The sequence below is a fragment of the Bison bison genome, unplaced genomic scaffold (genome assembly GCF_000754665.1).
Source record: "Bison bison bison isolate TAMUID 2011002044 unplaced genomic scaffold, Bison_UMD1.0 scf7180017864471, whole genome shotgun sequence".
Taxonomy (NCBI): domain Eukaryota; kingdom Metazoa; phylum Chordata; class Mammalia; order Artiodactyla; family Bovidae; genus Bison; species Bison bison.
Window position 1 is genome coordinate 38,185,687 of NW_011495032.1, and position 11,209 is coordinate 38,196,895.

At 45.0% G+C, this 11,209-nt stretch overlaps 1 pseudogene; it reads right to left on the reverse strand.

Moving 5' to 3' along the window:
- Window positions 1–8,039: 8,039 nt before the first annotated feature.
- LOC105003742 lies at window positions 8,040–8,394 on the reverse strand (annotated as a pseudogene).
- Window positions 8,395–11,209: the final 2,815 nt, after the last annotated feature.

Sequence of the window (11,209 nt, forward strand, 5' to 3'; positions counted from 1 at the left end):
TAAAGTTTGGTCTGAGTGGTAGCAAACTAACACACCTCCTCCCTAAGACCCCTGGAAATCTCTACAGGAATAAAAACATACTTCCCCAGTGGACTTACACCCCATATGCTCTCCTCCACCACTGCACTCAGTTCATTAAGAAAACCTTCAAGGTGTTCAGAAACTCAAGCAGCTCTTGGTCAGGAAGCCCTGGGGAGCTGCTGTCTGCTCACCAAGGGCCCTGCAGCAGTCCTGGACACCACTAGCAAGTCCATCACCACCTGCCATAAAGTAAATAAATCCACTGTGGTCTGGACAATTAAAACTGCATTCAAAACAATATATATGGGCAAATGGAGCCCATGAGACAAGAGCAGGGCTGCTGGAAAAGTCATTGGCTCAGAACAAGGGACTGGGTTTGGCCAGTGCACCTTACCAGGCCTTCGTCAGCCCCAATCATTCAGATCCTACTTGTCTCCTAAAATCTAAAACGGTAGCCTGAGCACTTAGGATCTTCCCTTCTTCTGAGATAGAAGGCAGCCTGTCCTGGAAAAAACTCTGGAAGAGCATACACTCAATCATTAACAACAGTTGTCCCTGAGACAAGAGCTCCCAGGAGAAGCTTAGGGGCTGACTTTTTTATTTTTAACTTTTTATTTTGTACTGGGGAAGGGAAAGGCTACCCACTCCAGCATTCTGACCTGGAGAATTCCATGAACTGTATAATCCATGGGGACACAAAGAGCTGGACACGGCTGAGCAACTTTCCCTTTCACTTTCTTTTCATAGCTGATTAACAAACAATGTTGTGACAGTTTCAAGTGATGCATGGATCCATTCTCCCCCAAAACCCATTCCCATCCAGGCTGCCACATAACACTGAACAGAGTTCCCTGTGCTGTAGAGTAGGTCCATGTGGGTTATCCATTTTAAATACAGCAGTGTGTACCTGTCCATCCCAAACCCCCTAACTATCCCTCCCCCCTCCCCCAACCATAAGCTTGTTCTCAAGTCTGTGAGTCTATTTCTGTTTTTTAAGTTCATTTGTATCATTTCTTTTTAGGTTCCACATATAAGGGATGTCATATAATATTCCACAGAAGGACTGCTTTTAAACTCACGTATTTCTGAATTTTACAAAGGTGTCAAAATAAGTAAATATTAGGGTGGAGGTAGTGAGTATGAGGATTAATGGAACAAGTCTGTATTACTTCTGTAATTTAAAAAAATCCATCACAAGTCTCTTTTTTTAGGGGTTCTATATGGGAGGATAAAAGTAGACAGAAGTGCCATGACCGTATGGAAATTCTCAGTGAGAGGCGGCTCCAGCCTGCTCTGGTGGGTAGCATGGAAAATACAAATCTCATCCACTGGGGGACCCCGGAGCCACATCATCCCAGGAACCAGCGTCTCACCTCTCAGATGGAGCTGCACACCTGGGATTCTTCTGTGTGTCTTAAGCCTCAACGAACCCTGTCCCTATCCACTCCTCAAACAATTCTACCCCAGAAGGCAGCCTACTGTGTCCTCTGCCAGTCGGCCTGCCCAGGAGCGGGGCTACTCCCAGTCTATCTTAAACGATCCCTTGTTTGCAGGACACCCAGATCTGCTGAACAAACTGGTTTAAGCCCTCAAGTCTTGTTCCAACGGGATATAGCAAAGCAGTTTATGAGAAGTCGTGTCTGGAGGCAACAGGAAAATGTGGGTCATAGAAGCAGCCTCCTCCAGGGGCTGGCTGTGGCGTGGAACTAGACGTCTGCCCCAGGGCCAGGCGGGGGACGGGGCTGGGCCACCTGCGCTCCACAGAACCACAGCGGGCCCCATTCACAAAGCCACACCCCGCGGCCCAGAGCCTCCGTGCTGAGGGCACCTTTTCCAAAGTGTGGCAACTCAGACATGCAACCAGAAGGAGTCTGCATTTCCCTGTGGTCAGTGTCTGTGACTGAGAAGGAGGCAAGGCTGGCATTGCACAATGACTTCCAGAACTGGAGGCGACTGTGAGCTGGAGTCAAAGGGGGATTTCAAACTGGGCTCCACAGAGGCCCAGGGGTCAGAGCAGGTATCTCGGGGGACAAGGGTGAAGCCGAGGGGTGCTCTGGGCTGCCTGTTTTGGCTTCATCGAAGGCCGATCACTATTTTACCTGTTTTCTATCTGACTTCTCCCCTGTAAATGCCAGCCTGCCTTGTGGTCCAGCCTCAGCATGGAGTTGTGTTCAAAGAAACTACTGTCCATCAAAAAAATATATATAATCCAAAGAATCCAAAGTCTTTACTCAGCCTCTAAAGAAAAAGCCAAGGGGCAAAGTGCATTCTTAACGAACACCAAGATGCCTTTAAAATGCATTATTCCTTATCTCTGCCATGTTCAATATCCTCAACATTCTCAACACAGATAGCAGCTGCTTTCTGAAATCTTACTGGCCTTCCTAGTCCTAAAGCCAGGCCAAAAACTTTCCACGACACGCAGCCTGCATGGTTCACCCACCTCTCCCCTCGCTCATGCGGCTCAGTTCAGCACTCTGTATCTCAGCTTAGTCTCCAGCTCCACTGGCTGGCACTTGGGGTTTTTCCCCCCTTGCACTATACAGGAAAGCCCAGACACTAGTGCAATAAGTATGAATCCTTCTTCCTTAAAAGGCAGGGGAAATGGAGACAGACTATGAATTACAATACAGTGTGTTTTTTTGTATTTGTTTTCTTTTTTGTTTCAAGGGCCCACAGAAATATTCATTTTTAAAAGGATGCCACTGATCTTGTCCATTCTAAATGGAGCCTCTGGGACAAAACTTTAACAGGTAAGCACTCTCCTCTATACATTCAGTGACAAGGAGTTTATTACTTCACAAAGTAATATGCATAATTTGGGGCCAGTTTTTATTTATGGAAGGCCTTCCTCAGCCAGATTTTTGGCAGGGTTTGAGGTCTGGCCAAAGCTCTTTCTGCTTCAAAATATTTCTCCCCATCAACCAGCAGAAATGTCACCAGTCTAATGTTCCCGCACTGACTTCCCAAAGACTGGGTAAATATAAATATATTCCCTAAAACAGGTAAAACCTTCAGTCGCTGACACCAACCTCATTCTCTGAACTCAGTTCTTAATTTAGCTAACCAGGCAAGCAGCCATGCCCTGAGGCATTATGTGAAGCGTGAAGAAGGAAAAGATTCCAAAGTGTGAGGTGACCAGGAGGCAAAGCCCAGAGAGAACGCACAGCAAAGTGGAGGAGGGCCTGGAGCAGTGGGAAAGGAGTGATCCAGAGATGGGCCACGTGAGAGACCCCAGCCCGAGCCCCAGCCCCCAGAGCAAAGGCCTGACCCACCAGACACGACCACCCGAGAAGCCTTGAGCTCTCGTTATTAGGCAACACTACAGATCCAGGTGTAGTTTTTTTTGTCTTTAACTTTTTATACAATTTTGAGAGGTTATTTTCTAGCTATAGCTATTATATTGGGTATATTCCTCATGTTGTACAATATATCTTTGAGCCTATTTTACATGCAATAGTTTTTACCTCCCCCAACCCTTTATTGCCAGCCCCTCCCCCCCACCACTGGTAACTACCAGTTGGTTCTCCATATCTGAGTCTACTTCATTTCTGTTATATTCACTAGTTTGTTGTATTTTCTTAGACTCCATATGTAAATGGTATCTTATTTGCCTTTCTCTGTCTGACTTATTTCACTAAGGTTAATACCCTCCATTTTGCCACAAGAGGTAATGTTTCATTCCTCTTTTGGACTGAGTATTCCGTTGTGTAATATGTACCACATCTTCCTTATTCATTCATCTGTTGACTGATACTTAGGGTGCTCACATATCTTGGTAATTATAAATCATACTGCTATGAACACTTGGGTGTGTAGATCTTTTGGAATTAATGTTTTGGGGGTTTTTTTGGCAGGGGGTATATACCCAGGAGTGGAATTACTGGGTCATATGGTGGCTCTGGACTTCCCAGGTGGCACTAGTGGTAAAGAACACACTTGCTAATGAAGGAGATGGAAGAGATGCAGGTTCGATCCCTGAGTCGGGAAGATCCCCTGGAGGAGGGCATGGCAATCCTCTCCAGTATACTAACCTGGATAATCCCGTGGACAGAGGAGCCTGGCAGGCTAGAGTGCATGGGTCACGAAGAGTCGGACACGACTGAAGCGACTTAGCACACACACGTGCATGGTGGTTTTAGCTTTACTTTTCTGAGAAACCTCCATCATGGTCTCCACAATGGCTGCACCAGGTATACTTTCGAGTGAAGAACTTCCTGTGGGCACGTCCTCAGCAAATGCTTCAGCGAACACACCAACTCTTCTCTCTTCTCCTCTAACAACCCCGCCTGCCCCCTCCTCACCTGCTTCCAAACACCGCCCCACCCTGTTATCCCTGGTCTGTCTCCCGCTCCCACCTGCTGCACCCCCTGGTGGGCTCCAGGGCCTTGTCCTGACCCAGGCAGACTACGTCCATGCCCCAGTACTCTGGCTCTCCTCAGACTTTCCCCTCGACCAGCCTCCGTCCTCTCCCACCGGTCTCTAACTGTCCCTCATCACTAGACTTCTTGTCCTCAGCCGCCAACGAACTTTAGCTACTGAGTAGTTTGCCCAGAGACACCTTCTCTGCCGAACATCACCAAACCCCACTGCTGCATCCTTGCATCCCCAGGGTTCTCTAAATGTGTTCACTGAGTGAGTGAGTAAATGAATTATGAATAAATGAGAAAAAATATGAGAATAAATGAGTGCATGAATAAATGAATGAATCATTGAATGCTTTACAAAATCGGGCAGGGGATGTTGTAAAAACTACCAAATAGAGGTTCCCTTGAGTGACACAAGTGTTCAACAGTAGCAACAACAACAACAGAAAATATCTAATGAGGTTAATGCCCATTATGTAGCCATCCTTGGAGCCCTATCTGACTCAAGAACTATGGACATTCATTATTTTTGTCCAGTTGGCATCCATTCTCTTTCTTTTGATTTTCCTCAGGGATGGGCAATCAAGGCAAGGGCTTCTCTGTGGCACCATGACCAAGAGATGAGCTGATGGTTCAGTTTGGCTGTCCAGGTTCTCCCCACTTGCACTGACCCAAGACTGGAAATAATTGGAGCAAATTCCTCCAGAAGTCTGTACCCTGTAGAGACTGGCCAGTTGTTTAAGAGACCAGGTGGCATCACGTGCCCTGGATCAAACAAGGATCTACCACTTATTATCCATGTGTCTTTGGTTTAGAGTTATTTAACTCCTCACCGCCTCAGTTTCCTCTTCTATATAAAAGCAATATGCAATGCCCATAGTGAAAATATAGATTCAAACTCACAAGACAGCCATAGGCTCTATAGTTTGCATCGGTTTACTCAGAACCATATCAGATGTTTTTCTTCAGCCCAGAAGCCCTGACAATAATCCACACAGAGAGTTCCAAGTACAAGGAGCCAACAACTACTCCAGGCAGGAATTTCTCTGGCTTGAAAATATCATGACCTCCCCTTTGGAAGCTAGTAGTTTCTGTAACAATTCCTTAGGCATAGCTTACAAGTTTCCACAGAGAGACATGCCAGTTGTGAGAATTCAGAGAAACACAAAACGAGAACTTCCTAACAGGTACACACAGTTCTCCCAGTCTGGGGGCCATTTACCAATCAGGGGTCATTTTTACCTGAAGTGATGCTGCCTGGCATTAGGCTTGACACAAATCACTGTATCTGGTCTTCAGAGTGGCAGTTAAGCAAAGGTCAGATTGTCACATTGTGAGGGAAGTTGGTTTTCTGAAAACTTTCACCCAAACAATAATAACAGTACCCACCTTACAGCATTGTAGGGAGGGTCAGATGAATTAGTACATGCCTGGGGCTTAATAAGGGCTGGAACACAATAAGCTCTCAAAAAAAAAAAATGCTTCTATTACTGTATATTTGGGTATCTGTTTGAGTTTCTCTCTTTTCCAAAACATGATTATTCCATTTGTTTCTTCTTTTAGACAGCAGTAATCCTTCCAGTAAGCTAACATTTTGCCTCAGTTGATCAGCGTAACTTTCTACTGTGATCAACTCTGGTTACCCCAGAGGAACCAGACAAAAATGAGCCTGTCTGAACCAGGTGGTCTAGTGTGACCTGACTCTCAGGCCCTCTCTTAAGTGCCAGATTTCTAAAATGACCTCATGAGGGACTTCCCTGGTCATCCCGTGGCTACGACTCCACGCTCCCAATGCAGGGGGCCCAGTTTCTATTTCTGATCAGGGAAGTAGATCCAACATCCTGCAACTAAGAGTTTACATGGCACAGCTAAAGATCCTGCATGTGACAACAAAGAGCCGGCATGTCACAACCAAGAGCCGGTGCAGCCGTGTGTGTGTGTGTGTGTGTGTGTGTGTGTATGTATATATACATGCAGTTTGAAAAAATAAAAAAGACCGAATGAGAGCCTGAAACATCCAATGTCCTGCCGGTCCAAAGAGACAGAACCAGAGCATAAGGCGCCTTTGTCATCGAGGATGAGAAAGGTAGAAGCGCCTTACTGGGCTTCCCTCCCTCTGAGGTTTCAGGCCATTGTGTTTCTTAGTGACTTGGAGGCAGGATGTTATCAGAGAGCACAAGTCTCAGGAGAGAGTCACTCTGGGTGGGTGAGTTGTTGGAGCAGCTCACTAAGGAGCAGGAAGTGAAAACTCAGGCAAAGGAGCCCAAGATGCTCCCCCTGGTGTCCTTCGGGCAGAGCAAAAACCTCAGTCCAGGGAGAGGTCCATTACGGTAAACCTGTCCCTAGAGGAGACACAACACACACGCCAGGTCCATTTCTTTCTCCTGCCACTCAGAGGACAGGAATGAACGAATCAACAGACCTGTGACCCCTCCATTTCAATGAAGTAACCGAAGCAGCATGACTCACTTGAAAGCATTTCTCCTCTGTCTCCTTTTCACAGTCATGGTGTCTGGGTTTGGAACTGATAATTCCTCCCCTGGCCCCAGCATCCCCATGTCCCTTACCTGACACCCGGCGTCAGGTCTGGCTTCCATCTTCCTGCCCCTCTGACTCAAACAAACAGGGCGAGAAACCACTGCAGCTTTCCTCTCCTGTCAGGTTGGGTGACAGAAGGGTATTTCTTATTAAAGCAAGTTTTCATGCCTGCTCTCTGAGTCTAAGGAACATTGCCTGATGACCTATTTAGAAAAGGTGAGAGGACAAAACGATGTAGAAAACTAGCATGTGTCTTAATACAGGCTGAGTCTCCATCACCACCTTTCCCTTCAGAAAGTCAACCAGAGGCAGCCCACCTGTGCAGCCCACCTATTGGGCTCAGACTTCTTCATTGTCACACTGTCCTTCCTGGTAGACACTGGTGCTTCACAAGTGCCACACGTTTTCTTCACACAGATCTCTTTCAGTATCCACAGGGGATTGGTTTCTGGACCCCCGGGCACATACCAAAATCCATGGATGCTCAAGTTTCTCATATAAAATGACATAGTATTCGCATATAATCTCCACTCTACTTTAAATCAGCTCTAGATTACTTATAATACCTAACACAATATAAATGTTATTTAAATAGTTCTAGTAAATACAATGTAAATGCTATGTAAACAGTTGTAAGTACACAGTAAATTCAAGTTTTGCTTTGGGCAACTTTCTGGAATTTTTTCCCAGATATTTATATATATGGATCACTTTGGCCCAGATGGTAAAGAATTTGCCTGCAACACTGGAGACCCAGGCTCCATCCCTGGGTCAAGAAAATCCCCTGGAAAAGGGAATGGCAACCAACTTCAGTATTCTTGTGTGAAGAATCCAATGGACAGAGGAGCCTGATGGGCTACAGTCAGTCCACGGGGTCGAAAAGAGTCGGACATGACTGAGTGACTAGCACTTTCACTTTCACATTTAATAAACACAATGTATTTATTGTATTTGTATTTATTTCACATGTAATAATACAATGCAAATGCTAAGTAAACAGTTGCAAGTACACAACAAATTTGAGTTTTACTTTGGGGAACTTTCTGGAATGTTTTCCCAGAGAGAGAGAGAGAGAGATAACAGCTGATACTCAACTTATTAAAAAAGGTTGATTTAGGCATCAGCAATGGTGACTTCCACCTCCTCCTGGCTCAGTATTGATGAAAGTGATCTGCTTGACAATCTCAGAAGGACTGTGCAGGCCCATGAGTCACTTGTGGATCCTCACCTGGAATCGATACCAAGTCTTAGAACCTTCACCACACCGAGTTTTCCTTGTAGTTATTCTCAGTCTTGGTAGGCATCGGAACAGGTCCTTTCACTTGGAGATCCCTTTCCTTTGCGCCTCTGATCAGGTTAGCACATACCTTCTCCAGAGATTTCACGTCGCAGCTGGTGATGGTGATCTAATCTGGTGAATGGCCACCTCTGGCTCCACGGGAGTCTTGCTCTTGTCTTTAATGGCCATGGATGCTCTGGTTTCCTGACCAACTCGTTCTTCTGCAAGAGCGAACAGCGGTGAGTCAGGAGCAGGAGTGGGTGGCCCAGCGTTCCACCGCAGCAGAAACCGTGTTTTCCTCAAAGAGCTCCCAGATACTTTGATCTGAGGTTGGTTGAATCTGTGGATACAGAACCCTCAGATACAGATTGCTATCTGTTCTATTAGTTACCTATTAATATCGTATTCCAAAATTATCATCTATTCTTTTAAAACATATATTCTTCCTTACCTTCTTCAAATTCAAAAGATTCATGCAGTCATGAGTTTAATGTACTATTTTTATTATTTCCCTAACTAACACTTGAAGATTTCTCACTGTATATCAAGTCCCTCTCTAAATACTTTATCAATATTAGCTTATTGAATCTTCACGACAACCCTCTGAGGTAGAAGCTACTATTACTCCCATTTTACAGATGAGGAAATTGAGGCTTAGACTGATGAGCAGGAAATCACAGTAGTTAGTAGGACTGGGATTGGAGTCCAGGGAGAAGGGCTCTAGAACTTGAGTTTCACCTGAGTTTAAGTTAACTCCTATGCTAATCTGCTATATCCTTTTTTAATACAAAAATTTTAAGCTATTAAAAAGTTTTCATTTTAATTCATATACTGTCTCAAATCATCTCATAGACCACTCAATTTTACATCAACACTTGGAGAAATACCAGCTGAGTGTAAAAGAATTCTGGATTCAGAGAAGACTTGATTTCAATTCCCTTTTCACTCCTTACTTGCTTTGCAGCCCTGAGCAAACTTCCTGACCAGTGTAAGCCTCAGCATCCCCCCATGGGGACCTTAGATAGGAATTCCTACTTCTCTCACTGGTGGTTATAGAGACTGAAGAAATCATGCCACTGCAAATGCTTTGGGAAACATTATGGCTGCAAGTCAACATCATCCCCTCTAATGATGAAGAAATGTTTAAAATTAAGGAAATGGTGCCCCTACTTTTTCAGTACAAGCAGCCCCTGCTGGTTGAAAAATCTTTCGAATAAAAAAGTAGATCCTTACGTTTCCTTTGTGCTGTAGAGGCTGTTGCTGCTGCTGCGGATCCAAAATAAATTACTTCATGAAGTAAGGTCTGTTTATATTATCCCACTACCTGATGACTTCCTGTGTATAACATCCAAATACGAGCATCTCAGCCAAAGGTCCATAAAGCCACTTCCCCCACACTTTACATTTCACCATGCTCAACATCTGCTTTTCTTGGCCACCTGAGTTGATGAGTTTCACTTTGCACCATGGTGAGGTCCAGGTGTCAGGCGAGGACCCAGACATTTTCTTCCCTCATTGCCTCAAGCAGGGTCCAGTTTATAGTCCCATTTCCCCCACAAGAGCTGGTGATGAGGGAGACACTGCAGCTGGGCGTCATTACCCTCAATCAACGGCCGTGACATTTTTTTGAAGGTAGCAGGCAGGGCTGAAGAAGGTTGCATTCTCACATTTTCAGCCAGGTTGGAGCTGTGGCCATCTGGAAAGATGGATATGAGTATAAACTTCAGTGAGGGAACTTCAGTTTTTCCTTCTTTGGGAGCTCCTACAACTTAAAAATACCTGGTGTCCTCATCCTGGGCGGAATGTGTTTCCTAGACGCAACCTGCAAGAGTAGATGGGGTCTCATCTCTGTTCCTTCTGCTCCTCCTCATGATCCATACGAAGTGAGATAAGGAAGGTGATGCTAATGGGGTGTTTTGATATCTTGGCAGGAACAGTTATATGCGATGAATCAATGAAACTTGACATTACGGATGCCTTTGGGGGGGTCCAGGGGCGTCTCCTACCTGATTGCAACAACCCTTCAGTATCAAAGGATTTGAGTCCTGTGTCCATTCTCACTATGGGGAGCACGTCTCTGTATAACAGAGAGCTTCACCTGATAACTGATCACCGTGAATGAGAGGCAAGATACACACAGAGGAAACATCTCCTAAATTCCACCTGGCTTGTCCCTGTGCGTCCATCTGTCAAACCGGAGCCTCCCAACATGCAAAGACAGCAATTCTCTTACTGAAACAATCTGGATCGTACCAGAGCTTATTTAAAAAATGATTCAAAATGTGCTGCAGCTATACCAACACACTGATATCCCAGGCACAGCCCTTCACAGCATTTTATTTAATAACACAGGGACCTTCATGGTTTGATAATGTCTCAAAGGACGGTGGTACAAATGGAAAATGGACCAAGAGTGCAAGCTTACATTCTCTCCTGAAAGAGATCCGTGTACAGGGTACTGCCTGTCTGATGCAGCTCTGTCCTGCATTCAGTCAGGTCCTGCAAAGAACTGTCCTCAACCTCCTCCACTGCCATGAGAACAGATCATTTTTTTAATGGTCCTGGTTGACTATTAATAACTCTATTCATTTAACTGCACAGGATTTCTTCTTCAATTGTCCCTTTATTGCTGAGATAAATTAAAACTGGATTTTTAAAATTGGCTTCAAAAACGTGACCTGTCCAGGAAGTTCTCCAGTGGTGTCCAGTGGCTAAAACCCCATGATCCCAGTATAGGGGTCCCAGATTCAATCCCTGGTCAGCAAACTAGATCCCACATGCTACAACTAAGACCTGGCACAGCCAAATAATTTTTTTTAAAAAACGGGTCTGTCTTTATATAGATACAGTGGAATACTACTCAGCCATTAAAAAGAATGAGATACTGCAGGAACATGGATGCAGCTAGAGATTGTCATACTAAGTGAAGTAAATCAGAAAGAGAAAGACGAATACCTTATGATACAGCACTTACATGGGGAATCTAAAACATGGCACAGATGAA